Source organism: Miniopterus natalensis, chromosome 17, assembly GCF_054644295.1.
Source record: "Miniopterus natalensis isolate mMinNat1 chromosome 17, mMinNat1.hap1, whole genome shotgun sequence".
Lineage (NCBI taxonomy): Eukaryota > Metazoa > Chordata > Mammalia > Chiroptera > Miniopteridae > Miniopterus > Miniopterus natalensis.
Window position 1 is genome coordinate 12,097,895 of NC_142097.1, and position 12,204 is coordinate 12,110,098.

The window sequence follows — 12,204 nt, forward strand, 5'->3', positions numbered from 1 at the left end:
GAAGGTGGACCCTCAGAGAGGCAAGGCCAGCATCTGGAGCCACACTCATCACCACTCTTCACCCTTAGCTTTGGGGTGAAGCCAGCCGGCTGCCAGAAATGCTCTCCTTGCTTCTCTCAGCTGCCTGGGCTCAACGCCTCCACCTTCAGGAAGTGCTTCTTGGCATCCAACCCTCCCCGAGCTCTCCTTCCTCCAACACAGACAGTACACTCATAGACCAAATCTGGCCTACTGCCGGGTTTTGTAAATAAAGTTTTATTGGAACGCAGCCATGCCTATTCATTTACGTATTATCTGTGGCTGCTTATGTGGCACAGAGACTTTACAACCCACAAAACCTAAAATATTTACTGTCTGGCCCTTTAAAGAAAAGTTTATTGACCCTTGATCTAATCCCTGAATATCACTGCTTTGGACTTGAATGCACAGAGACCTCAAAGACATCCAACGGCCCCCTCACTGCCTACCCAATGGTGCTGCCACCACGAGACAGTGAGGAATCCTTCCTTCCATCCAGCTGACCTCGACTCTTCTATCTCCCCATGAGACGGATATTATTTCCTCTGTGTGACTGAGCCTCACAGCTAGACTGGGAACCACTTGTTTGCCTTCAATGACAGGGAACTCATCTCTTAAAGCAGCCATGTCAAGGCAAGGATGGCCCTTTCCTCCTTCTCACGTAGCCCACACCCCCTGCCACCAGCCTGCTGCACCCTCCTAGGAAGCACATTTGGAAAGGGTCCTTCTCAGGGGCTCTGCAGACCACCCTGTAGTAGGTGGGCAGGTGTGGGTGGGAGCCCTGGCCAACGTGTGTCTGTGTCAACATCTCCTTGGCCACTACTGGCCCCAGGAGAGGGCGCATCTGCAAGGAATTCCAAATGAGATGCTTTTCTCAGCAGGGAGGTACATTTCTGAAATAGTCTGTCCTCACAGACACAACCCTGGTCTAAGGGTAACTGCTTTATGAGCTCGGAGCTGCTGCCCACACAGACAGAAAATCATTTCCTAAATGATGGAGGGCTTCGGCTTGGAGGAGAAAGGAAAAACTTGTTCTGAGGCCTGGCTCTGCCCAGCACTTCCTAATGCCTCATTTCTAACATCCTATAGACTTGCCCTGGACCTGGCGAAGAGAGACCTGAGTCCTGCCCTCGGGAAAGGATTAAAATGAATGACAATAGAAGATGGCTCCGTTTCAGTGAGTACATATGTCCCAGGCATTATGTATTGTACAGGTATCATCTCATCTAGTCCCCACAAGTAATCTCTGAGTTTTGGTCCTCTTGTTATTACTCCATTTTACAGATGAGAAAACTGAGGCTTAAACAACCTAAGTCACTCACCCGTGGCCACACAATTGAGAAGACTAAGTGAGCTGGCACGTGAACCTAGCTAAGAGTGCCCCTCACTCAACCGAAGACGATGTTTGACAAAGTGCTCCCCCATCCATCTGACCTCCACAGCTTCCTGGGGAAGTGGACATTCTGCAGAAGAAACAGGAGCACAGATTGATGTGACACCCCGAAGACTGAAACCCAGATCTGCCACGGGGACCAGATCGCCAGCAGGAAAGAGAGTGTCCAGGAGGGAAGCCGAGTGCGGCTTTGCGTGTGCAGCCTCATGTGCTGCTGTAGGGCACGTGGACCGGGAGAAACCAGGAGCCGGCAGGGCAGGGCCGGGTTCGTCAGTGTGGAGCCTGGGAGGCCCCTGACTTCTGGGGCTGGGAGGGACCCAGTCAAAACTGTGGACTTTGGAGCCGGAACGCCTGAGTTCAAATCTTGGCTCTTACCACTGTGAGCTGCACCTCAGTTTTCTCACCTGGAATATGGGAATAATAGTAGCCACCTCCTAGAATGATGGTGAGGCTATAAATAAGCTCACATATAGAAAGGGCTTAGAATGGGACCTGGAACGTAGTAAATACTATGTGTTAGTTGTTGTTATTATTATTATTATTAATGCCATCCAGGGTGCATTGGGGGACACAAGACCACAGATGATAAGATGGGGCCAGCCACGGCCAGTGTGGCTCAGTTGGTTGAGCGCTGTCCCATGCACCAAGAGGTCACTGGTTCAATGCCCGGTCAGGGCACATGCCTGGGTTGTGGGCTCCATCACCAGCAGGGGGTGTACAGGGGGCAGCCGATCAACATTTCTCTCATCGATGTTTCTCTCTCTCTCTCTCACCCTGCCCTCTCCCTTTCTCTCTCTCTAAAAGCAATAAGAACACATTTAATAAATAAAAAATAGGGCCAGAGGCTGATGGGGACATTGCCGCCTCCACACTCTCCTGCCCTGTCCCCAAGTCCTCCCTGAGCCCTGGCAGGCTCCCAGGCCTCGCTGGGCTGGGTGCCTACTTGTACCGGGGAGCCTGCGAGCAGTGTGATTACAGGACTAAGCACTGTGATTGCCACAAATTGCCATAGCGAGGCTATAAATAAGTTGAAGGAAGACACGAGGGTCCTGCCATTTCCCGGGTACCGTGCCCTCTGTTAGGTGGGGGCTGCATCCTGCACCCTCATTGATTACACAGACGGAGGAGCACCCACAGCCTTAACCTGCCTGTGGGCAGCTCCACGCGATGTTCTGGGCATCAAATCAGCGGACAAGTGCTGTATCCTGGCTGCAAATACTGCTGAGGCAGTTCCTGGCTCAGTGGGGATGGAGGACCAGCAGGGTTGTCCTTGGCACCCCTTACCCCTTCCCTAGAAGAGGGAAGAGTCTGGCCTCGTGCTGTTTGGGGTGGACCCTTGCTTCCTTTCAATAAACAAAAGCCAGAGGCGCTTTGCTCTGGGACAGGGAAGAGGGGAGACCTAGCCCGCCAGATCCAGATTCTGGTCCCCAGAGAGTTGACTAGCAGGACCAGAGTTGCCCCACTGAAAGGTAGTCTCCTGTCTTAGCAGAAGCCTCTGCATACAAGCAGCAAGGCAGCCTAGAGGCCCCCAGCCTGCACTTTGCCCACAAGGGCTCTGCTCTTCCAAGAACCAGACATTCCCACCGCAACAATTGAGGCCACTGGCTCTGACTCACCCACAAGACATAACGCTTTCACTCCTCCATGCCCTTGCTCCATCCCAGCCCTCTGCCTGCTAAGCCCTTCGTCCCTTTGCAGATCGGCAAATTCTCACTTGTCCTTCGCAACCATGCTCAGCTGTTACCACCTCTGAAAAGCCCTCTCAGATCTACTTCAGCAGACAGGGGTACCCCAGAGCATGCTGAGCTGGGCCTGGCTTATTGCTGTGAGGTTACCTATTTCCCCATCAGACTGTGGGTCCCTGAGAACAGGCTGTATCAGTTGTCACGGTTAGTGTGGTATTTTTATGAAAACTCGTTGCAACTGGAGATCCAGGGTGCACACAGCCTGTGAGACAGCTCTAGGCTGCCAGTCCCTGGGGGGAGATCGAGTTCAGGGCAACACCATCCACTGGGAAGCACATTTTTTAACAGTCCCCAAGGAAACCGTATCGGAGAACCTCTGGGAATTCTAGAACAGCCCGGCCTGGGCTTTGTGGCTCTGCATCTGGAGGCTTCCCTAGAGTCTCTGGTGACAGCTCCTGGCAGGGGCCCTGGGTGGTGGGGAGCCGCACGCTGGCGGCCCACTTCCTGCTCATTCCTTTCTGCACGACCCTGTTCAGGCTGGTCCCTGCCGTGCCCAGACACGGGATGGGGGGAGCCCACAGCTGTTTTTGTGACAACGCTTTGTGACAAGCTTGAGGTAGGCCAGCTACCACAGCGCCTGCTGCCAGCACCCCTGCCAGTCTTGGCACAAGGACTGGTGGCCCACCCAGCTCACTATGGCTCCTCCTGCCAGCTAAGGAGTGGAGGTTATTTTTGCTTAATCACCGCCTTAGAAAGACACAAATCGTTATCATCCCTTCCAATTACCCATGTGCCACACTGCTCTTGAGACAAAAGCCAAGGTCGCCACCCACACACTCAGCACCCTGAGCAGAGTCACCAGGCTTGGCTAAGGAGTCCAACTGTCTCCATTCTCTCTCGCCACCTGCAGCTGAGACCCAGGAGGGGTGGATGCGTGGGTGCCCCTGGCTAACACTGGCCACTCAATTTTACCCTCCATCCTACCAGCCCCTGCAGAGGCCCCATGTCCATTAGTCACCCCTGGGGTCAACTGAGCACAGCTGGGCCCAGCTTGAGGCCATGGGGCATGTCCTGAGAATTATTGACAAAAATATCAAGTCCTCTCTGAGCACGTGGAAGCACAGGCACTGGCATAAACACACATCTTGTATTTGAGCCCAATGGCTTTGCTATCTTGCTCTGATGTGGATGCAAGAGATATGCCTGGGAAGATCTGGGAAGAGCTAGAGCCTCACTCAGCAGCAAGCAGGGGGCTCAGAGCCCTCAGGTAAACCCACACACACACTGGAGGACACGGGCCACAGAAAGAGTGGTGTGGTAGGAAATGAATGCCCTAGTCAGAGGGTGGCCTTGGACGCCCTCTCCACACCACCGCAGAATGAGGGGTTGGCCTACGTTCCCTCTTACGAGTCAGGTAGTCAGAGATTCTCTGATTCCAAGCATGAGGAGCGCCCCTCGTGAGTTCAAGCCTCCACGCCCAACAGAATTCACCCCTAAGGCCCTGACAAGACCTGCAGGTGTGATTGGCATGTGCTCTGAGGGACTATGGAGAAAGGAAGAGGAACTGCAGGTGGCAAAGGTCACTTGGATTTCAAAACGATTGATTCCAGCTAGGTAGTTTGGTGTCAATGCCCAGGCAGGTCCTGGTGCAAATTAGTAAACACGTGTTTGGGGAGCTCTTAGCAAAGGAAGGAGCGAGCTCTGACAGGTTTGCTTGCGATGCTCCTTGCCAACCTTTCATTGCCTGCTGAGTAGGGTCACTGGCCTGGGAACTTGAAGGAGCACCAGGGGCTTAGAGCATCTGGGGAGGCAGGGACACCAGGAGAAGGCCAAACTACGAAGGGAACCCTCAGCTCCTGGGACAGTGCAGGGGTGCGGGTTAATGAATGGCCAGCACTGGAAGCCTTGAGCCAGGCTTCACGCTCGGCACGCTCGGGCCCGCAGCAGGATAGGAATGGCACAGCATCAAGCTGGGGGGTGGGAGGAGAGAACGGGCCCACGAGGGATAGTTTTTAAACTTTTAAAAACAAGAAATCTTTAATCCCGTGAAATTTTCTTTAGGAGCCCAATCTGCAAAACAGATGAAAGTGGACAGGCTCTGGCTGAAGCAGGCAGGGGGCCCAGAGCCTCACTTTCCCACTCCACCCACTGCTGCCCCTAAGCTGCCCCTGGGGGCTCCAGAGCACAACTAAAAAGCCATCACCCCTTCACCAGCCAACTCCAGGCCACCCTCCTCCACAGGGCCCAGCATCCCACCTTGTGACGAACAACAAACTAAGTGGAGAGGTGGGTGGGTGGGCTGGGCCTGTGTATCTGAAGGAAACCCACCAAGTGTTCCTAAGTGGTTTTCTCTAAATGACAGGACAATGGGTGATATTTTTATACTTTCTACTTTTCTCTATTTTCCAATTTTTCTCCAGTGACCATATTTTTTTGCAGTTTAAATTATTCATGAATGTATCCGTTGAATAGACAATACAAGCACATGTCGTATTGATGATAAGAATGTTTTAAAGAAGCCACAACCCTACCTCACTAAGTGCAAACACTACGAACAAAAGAAAGCAGCAAAATGCCCTGCCCTCTGGGAGCTGACCCGTGATGAGGGAACGTAAAAAGGAAAAGCAATGCTTGTGCAAAGAACGAAAACTTTAAACACACTGAGCGAAGTACGATCTTGCGCCTGGGTTAAGAAAACACAGCTCACAACTCGAACCCTGGCTGGTGTGGCTCAGCTTGTTGGTCACCGTCCCTTGCGCTGAACGGTTGCTAGTTCAATTCCTGGTCAGGGCCTGGGTTGCAGGCTCCATCCCCGGTAGGGTGCGTGCAGGAGGCAGTCGATCAATGTTGCCCTCTCACATCTCTCTCTCCCCGCCCTTCCTCTCTCTCTAAAAATCAATAGTAATCTTTAAAAAAAAAATAATCAACATCACCTGTCAATCCCTATTCTATTGATTATTGCCCAAATTTGTGTGAGCTGAAAATACCAAGATGCATCAGGTACAGCAGTGACTTCAAGGGTCTCCCAAGTCTCCTGGTCACACGATCAAGGTCAAGTCCTGGGTCCTGTGACCACGCCCACCACTTGACCAAAGGCTGCAGCCTGAGCTGGGTAATAGGACCACCAGAGGTGCCCCTGAGCCTCTGGGGCTGCCTGCACTAGAGACTTTAGTTGACAATAAGGAGGGACATCCCTGCTCTGCCTGCACCTCAGGCCACTTTAAGGGCACGTCTGGAGACCAGTAACTGGGCAGGAAAGGGTGGAAGGGGGCACAGCCTGGACAAGTGCGGGTTCTAGGGGGCATGGTGGCTGCCTGCAAATCCCTGCAGAGACTTGCTTGGGTCCCAGGAGCAGAGGGCAGAGCCAGAGTGAATGGAGGTGCGATGGTTTCTGGGGAGTTCCAAGTTTCAACACAGCCTAGGAATGTTTACGACAGTTCAGGCATGACCCACGCTGGCTTGGAGAAAGCAGGGGCTTCTCCTTCACCAGGTTATACAAGCAAGTTATGTAAGCGGCCACTTAGCAGGGTGCTAGGGCCGGAGTTTCCAACCAGGCTGGGGGATCTAGAAGCTGAGGCCCCTCCTCCGACTCCTTAACCCTTTCAGGGTCAGAATCCAATCAGGTCAGCCTGGATTCACCTGGCTAATGAGGCCCAAACCCCAGTGGGCCAACTAGCCCCCACAGAGACACCAGCCCAGACTACGGCCTGACCCTGGCCAGGGTTTGAGCCCTAGATCCTGGCTCTTGAAAACCTGTTGGCCATCCCAGGTGAGCATGAGGACAGCTCTAGGGAGCACCTCCTGTTGGAGCCCAGTTCAGATCAGGAATGTCACTATCTTGAATCAGGCCCAGTGAAGGTTCCAGATATTCAACCACAGGAAACCCCCAGCCTCCCTACACCGTGACACTAGAAGGGCTTGGCACCCCCATCCTGGGGGCTCCCCTGTATTAATAAATGCAGCCCTCCTAAGATCTGTCCTAAGTTCTCATCGCCATCCAGTGTCTCCGGCAATCTTCCCATTCATCCTGAGAGGTCAAGGGGCACTCCCCATTTTACAGATGAGAAAACTGAGGCTCAGAGAGGTTAGGTGATTTATCTCCATAGGTATGTGAAGGTCACTAGGCCAGGGCTCCTTCATTCCCCTGCAGCCTTGCCCCTCAAAGATGAGGTATAAGAAAGGGGTGTTCTCATCACTCTTTCAAATGCCTCCACACCACAGCCTGCCCCTCAGAGTGGACCCTGGTGGGAAGAACACAGGGGAGAGAGTCTGCTCTCAGGAGTAAGAACCTGCTTGGACCCTTTGCCTACCCCCTAGGGGACCCTGCCAAGCCCACCCTGGCTCTGCTTGGAAACTGGCAAAAAAACAAAGAAATATGACAATCCATTCCAACCCGCACATTCCCTCGCACCCTGGTAATCCCCTCAAAGTGATTGTGGGTTCCAGAGAAAGGACTGGGACTGGCCCTTAAACATACACAAAGGTTTGTGTTAGAGTTCAACCTTAGAACTCTAACCTTGACTAGAGGGCTGCTCATTGACATTACTCTAAAATGCCTTCTTTTTACCCCTCAGACTAACTATTATCAACCCCATGCAGCCCTCTGTGTGGGAAAGCAACCCCTCCTCATTCATGGCTGGTGAAAGTGGGAACCAGTCCAACCTCTGTGGAGGACAATTGGATGGTGTCATTCAAAATACCAAATGCCCTTGACCCAGCAAGTCCAAGTCTAGGTGCATAATGACATATGTACAATGCTGACCATTGCCAACTATTTGGAGTACAGACAAAAGACAGAAAGCAAACCTGAGAGCCCGCCAAGAGGCGGCTAGTTAAACAGATCGTGCCACAGTGAAACACGGCACACCACTGCAAAGCCATGTGCCTCTAGGTGTACTGAGATAGGCCCTGGCCCAGGTCGCTCAGCTGGCTGGGCACCCTCCCGTGCACCGAGAGGTCACCCGTTCGATTCCCGTCAGGGCACATGCCTGGGTTGTGGGCTAGATCCCCACCCAGCAGGGGGCGTGCAGGAGGCAGACAGTTGATGTTTCTTTCCCTCTCCTTCCTCTCTCTCTCTAGAAATCAATAAAAACACATTTTTTAAAAAATATATCTTTATTGATTTAGAGAGAGGAAAGGAGAAGGAGAGAGAGAGATAGAAACATCAATGATGAGAGAGTCATTGATTGGCTGCAGCCCACAACCCGGGCATGTGCCCTGACTGGGAATCGAACCCCGCCCGATCTCCTGGATCCTAGGTCGATGCTCAACTGCTGAGCCACGCCCGGCTGGGCCACATTTTTAATAAATAAATAAATGTATTGAGATAGTAAGATAGTCCCACTACCTTATTATCTGAGGAAAGCAAGGTGCAGGAGTGGGGTATATAAAAAAATATGGATAAATGAATATTTATGGAGATGCTCATGTATGCAGAGACTATTTCTGGAATGGTCTATAAGAAACTTGCTTCCGGGAAGAGGGACTGGGTGAGCTGCAGGCCGGGAGGAGGCGGCACACTCGTCACCTTTTGTGCCTTTAGAATTTTATACCATGGCTGTGTTACCTACTCAAAAGACAGATTAAAAATCAGAATTCTTTCAGTGTGCGCCATAGCAGGGTGATTTTTTCCCTGAGCTGTTAATTTGCGTTTTCTCCCGGCTCTGGCTTCGTTGCCTCTGGGGAGGTTTGTAGCAGAGCTTCCTGGGTTGTGTTTCCAAAGCACCTTCATTTCCCAGAAGAAAAGGATTTGAGGAAACAATTCTCTTAGGCTGAAAATCCCCACCCCACCCCCAGGCTGAGGAGACGACAGAGACTAACGCAGGGTGCCCTCCCTACTTGGGGTGCCCTCGCCACTCCAGGAGGATGGACGGCAGCTTCAGGGGGCCTGGCCCTCTGCCCCAGGCGCTGCAGGCCAGGACAGAAGGGACCAGCAGGCTGGGCCCCGAGCCTCGGCGCACTGGCGCACACGCGTGCATGAGCTCACACGCGTGCATGAGCTCACACTCACCGGCACCCACCAGGGTGCTGGGGAAGGCACCTGGGGGCTCTGAGAAGCCACTGGAATCACAGAGGGGAAGTTTCACCAGCACGGCGGGTGGGGATGCAGAGTGAAAATTATAAAATAGTGGACAGAAAAATGAAAGAAAAGCTTGGTTTTTCACGTGTAAATGCAGTATGGTCTCCATTTGCCCCTGCCCCCCACCCCGAGATCCACCCTCCACCCTCCCAGCCCACGAGGGTCTGAGGTGGAGGCCCCCTTGCTTCGGGCAGGGATTGGCCAGGGGAAGGCACCCAGAGGAGATCTGGGGAAAGGGAGGCTCCCTCCCCACCAGGTCACCAGAGGCCCGTTCCTCTATTGAAGGCCACAGCTCCTGTGGTGTGACAGGGACTCTTTTGCTCTATTTTGTTCCCAGAGACTATCAAGATGCTGGCATATAAAAGATACTCAGTAAACACGTGTCAAACAAATGAATAATTGAACAAATAATGTGTCTCCATTTTGCACCTGTGTGTCAGAAGCTGTACGTGTCCCCCGCAGAGCACGCAGACACCACACGAGTAGACTCACATAGACACGTATCTTTGTGTAAATGAGTGCGCCAATGCATTACATACACGCAGTGCACACACAAATGCACGGACACACTCATACACACTCGAATGGACCACGCCGGCATAGACATACGCACACACACGCAAGAAAAGTGCTCCCAAGGCGGATGTCTGCCATCCTGAGCTCATTAAAGCCGGCTAAATATAGCCCGTCTGCAGCTGTGCTCAGCAAGCTGCCCACACGGGCCAGAAAAAGACGCCAGTTACCAGGCAGAGGACTGGGGTGCCCAGCTGTGGGCAAGGGGCTCCCTGCGCCACGCCTGCGGGGCAGCCGTGGAGGCCGCAGGGCTGAGGGCTGAGGGCCGAGGCCTGAGGGCTGAGGGAGGGGAAGCGCCTTAGTGGCTCGGTGTTCAGAGCTCTGGTCTCTGACCCCAGGCAGTGGGACACAGGCCCAACCACATCCCCACGATGGGGTAGATGATGCTAAGAGCTCCCATCTTCTCTCTGTGTCCCTTTGTGGCAACCACACAGGTTTGCCTGACAGTTAATTTGGTCAAGGAGCCAAGCTCGGTCCAGGACCGGGAGCTGGAGTCACGACACAGCCTGGGACAAATCAGGGCTCTATCGGTGGCTAGGGTAGCTCCACGGTGGGGAAGATCAAGGGTCAGTCTGAAACCACTGAGACTCAGTCTGGACTATTGTCAGGTCTTGGTCTGGGGACAAGAGGGAGGTCAGAGTCCCACTGAGCACCCACTCTAATGAGCAGGCTTGGCCATGGGCAATGCCCCACACACACCTGGGGCAGCCGCCTGTCTCTGATGCCAGGCGCTGGCCCTGGGAAAGCCATTTTACAACCACGAGAATGGGTCACAGTTGTCAGGTCACGTGCTCCACGCTGGCTAGATCCAACCAGAGGGCCCAAGAGTCAGTCCTTCTGTCCTGGAATCTCTCCCATCAGGTGGGGATGAGATAGGAGGGGCCCCTCCAATTCACACCTTCCTGTGCACATCCTGGACCCTGAGGTATTTGGGAGTGGAGCTGGCTCTTGAGGGGGCATCTGTGTGACACAGGGGACAATGGGGCACCTCCCCAGGTACCTGGGGTCACCAGGGAAAGGAGAAATTGCAGGAAAATGGGAGCTTGAACCAGACACGGGAACAAGCTCTGGAGATGGAGGCGTGAGGAGACCGGGCTTGAGCACCTTCCTCAAGGAGGCTGTTGTTTTCTCACCATGACGCGCTTGTAATGACTGTAGCCCGTCCCAGCTCCCCGGTCATTGTGGAGACCAGAGAGACCCGCCTGGACAGTGCCCTGCACACTGCAAAGCCCTGGGACGGGAAGGGGGAGAGCGAGGCCGCCACGTGTCTCCTGGGAGAGCCACCTTCTCTGGAGACGGACCTGGTGGGCAGAGGAAAGACTTCCTGCGCCACTGAGCCAGGGGCTCCACCCTCAGCCTCTTCCGAGACTAAGGCAGGAACCAGCGGGGCGGGGAGGGGGGGGGTAGCCCAGTTTCCGGCCCAGGCAGCGGTGAGTAGAGCAGAGAGGGCAGAGGCCGGCAGTGCTGGGCCCCCAGGAATAGCTCTGGGACCCTAAGTCCTTCCTACAATCTGCTGCAAAGGGGGCTGGTTGGGTCCCCTCCACAGGGATGGATGGGATGCTCGAGCTTCCCAATTGGCTTATGAGAAAACCATGCTTAGCGTCTCCACGTGCCTTCTAGAGGCCAGTGCGGACAGGAGGGCGGAGAGCTGGTGGGAGAGTGAGCGGGCAGGTCAAGCAGAGGTGAGGCTCGTCCTTTACTGGAGACGAGTCACAGGAGGGCAGCAGGGACCATGAGGACAGGTCCGCCTCCTGGCACTCTGGAGGGAGGACTGGAGTAGGGGAGACTGGAAGCGGGGAAGCCAGCATGGTAGGATGGACCGGCCTGAGAGAGAAGGTGGTGCTCTAGAGGAAGGACAGGGACAGGGAGGGGTGGAGGCCTCTGTTGGAGGTAGAAAGGACACTCTCGGGGGTCTGATCTGGCTCTGGAAGGTGGCACAGATGGAGAAGCCTAGTAGGACCCCACGTTTTTAGCTTGAATTTGTGAAAAACGGTACCATTTCGTCTGGATGGCGGAGCAGGAGTGGGGTTCGAGGAGCAGGTGATGCGTTCCTGAGTGCCCACACCCAGTGCCGCGGCGGCCGTGCTGGAAGCGCTCTGTAAACATTTGCTGGGCTTGGGGCAGCACGGACAGGGCTGAGCAGAAGGACATGCAGACCAAGGAAGCCGGGGGACAAAAAGGCAGCAACAGAACACCCAGCGGCTGAGGGACTGCAAGTACAGGCGGGATGGGAGGCAGGATGGGAGACGGGCCCCAGGCAGGAGCTGAGGCTGCGCAGCGAGTCAGTGGGGGACCCAGGCTCCTTCCCTGCACTCACAATTCCTGTGGCCAGCTCAGGGGGGCTCCCTGGGGACTCAGACTCATGAGGACACAAACACCGCTGACAGTGACAACCAAGACAGCCACAGGACCAGCAGAGTGTCGAAAAGACTGAGCTCTGTGAGGTGATGAGATTC

At 54.2% G+C, this 12,204-nt stretch overlaps 1 protein-coding gene across 1 annotated transcript in view; it reads right to left on the reverse strand.

Moving 5' to 3' along the window:
- PITPNM3 (PITPNM family member 3) overlaps nucleotides 1-12,204 on the reverse strand; it is an 84,685-nt gene that overhangs the window by 26,983 nt on the left and 45,498 nt on the right. The window lies entirely within an intron of this gene.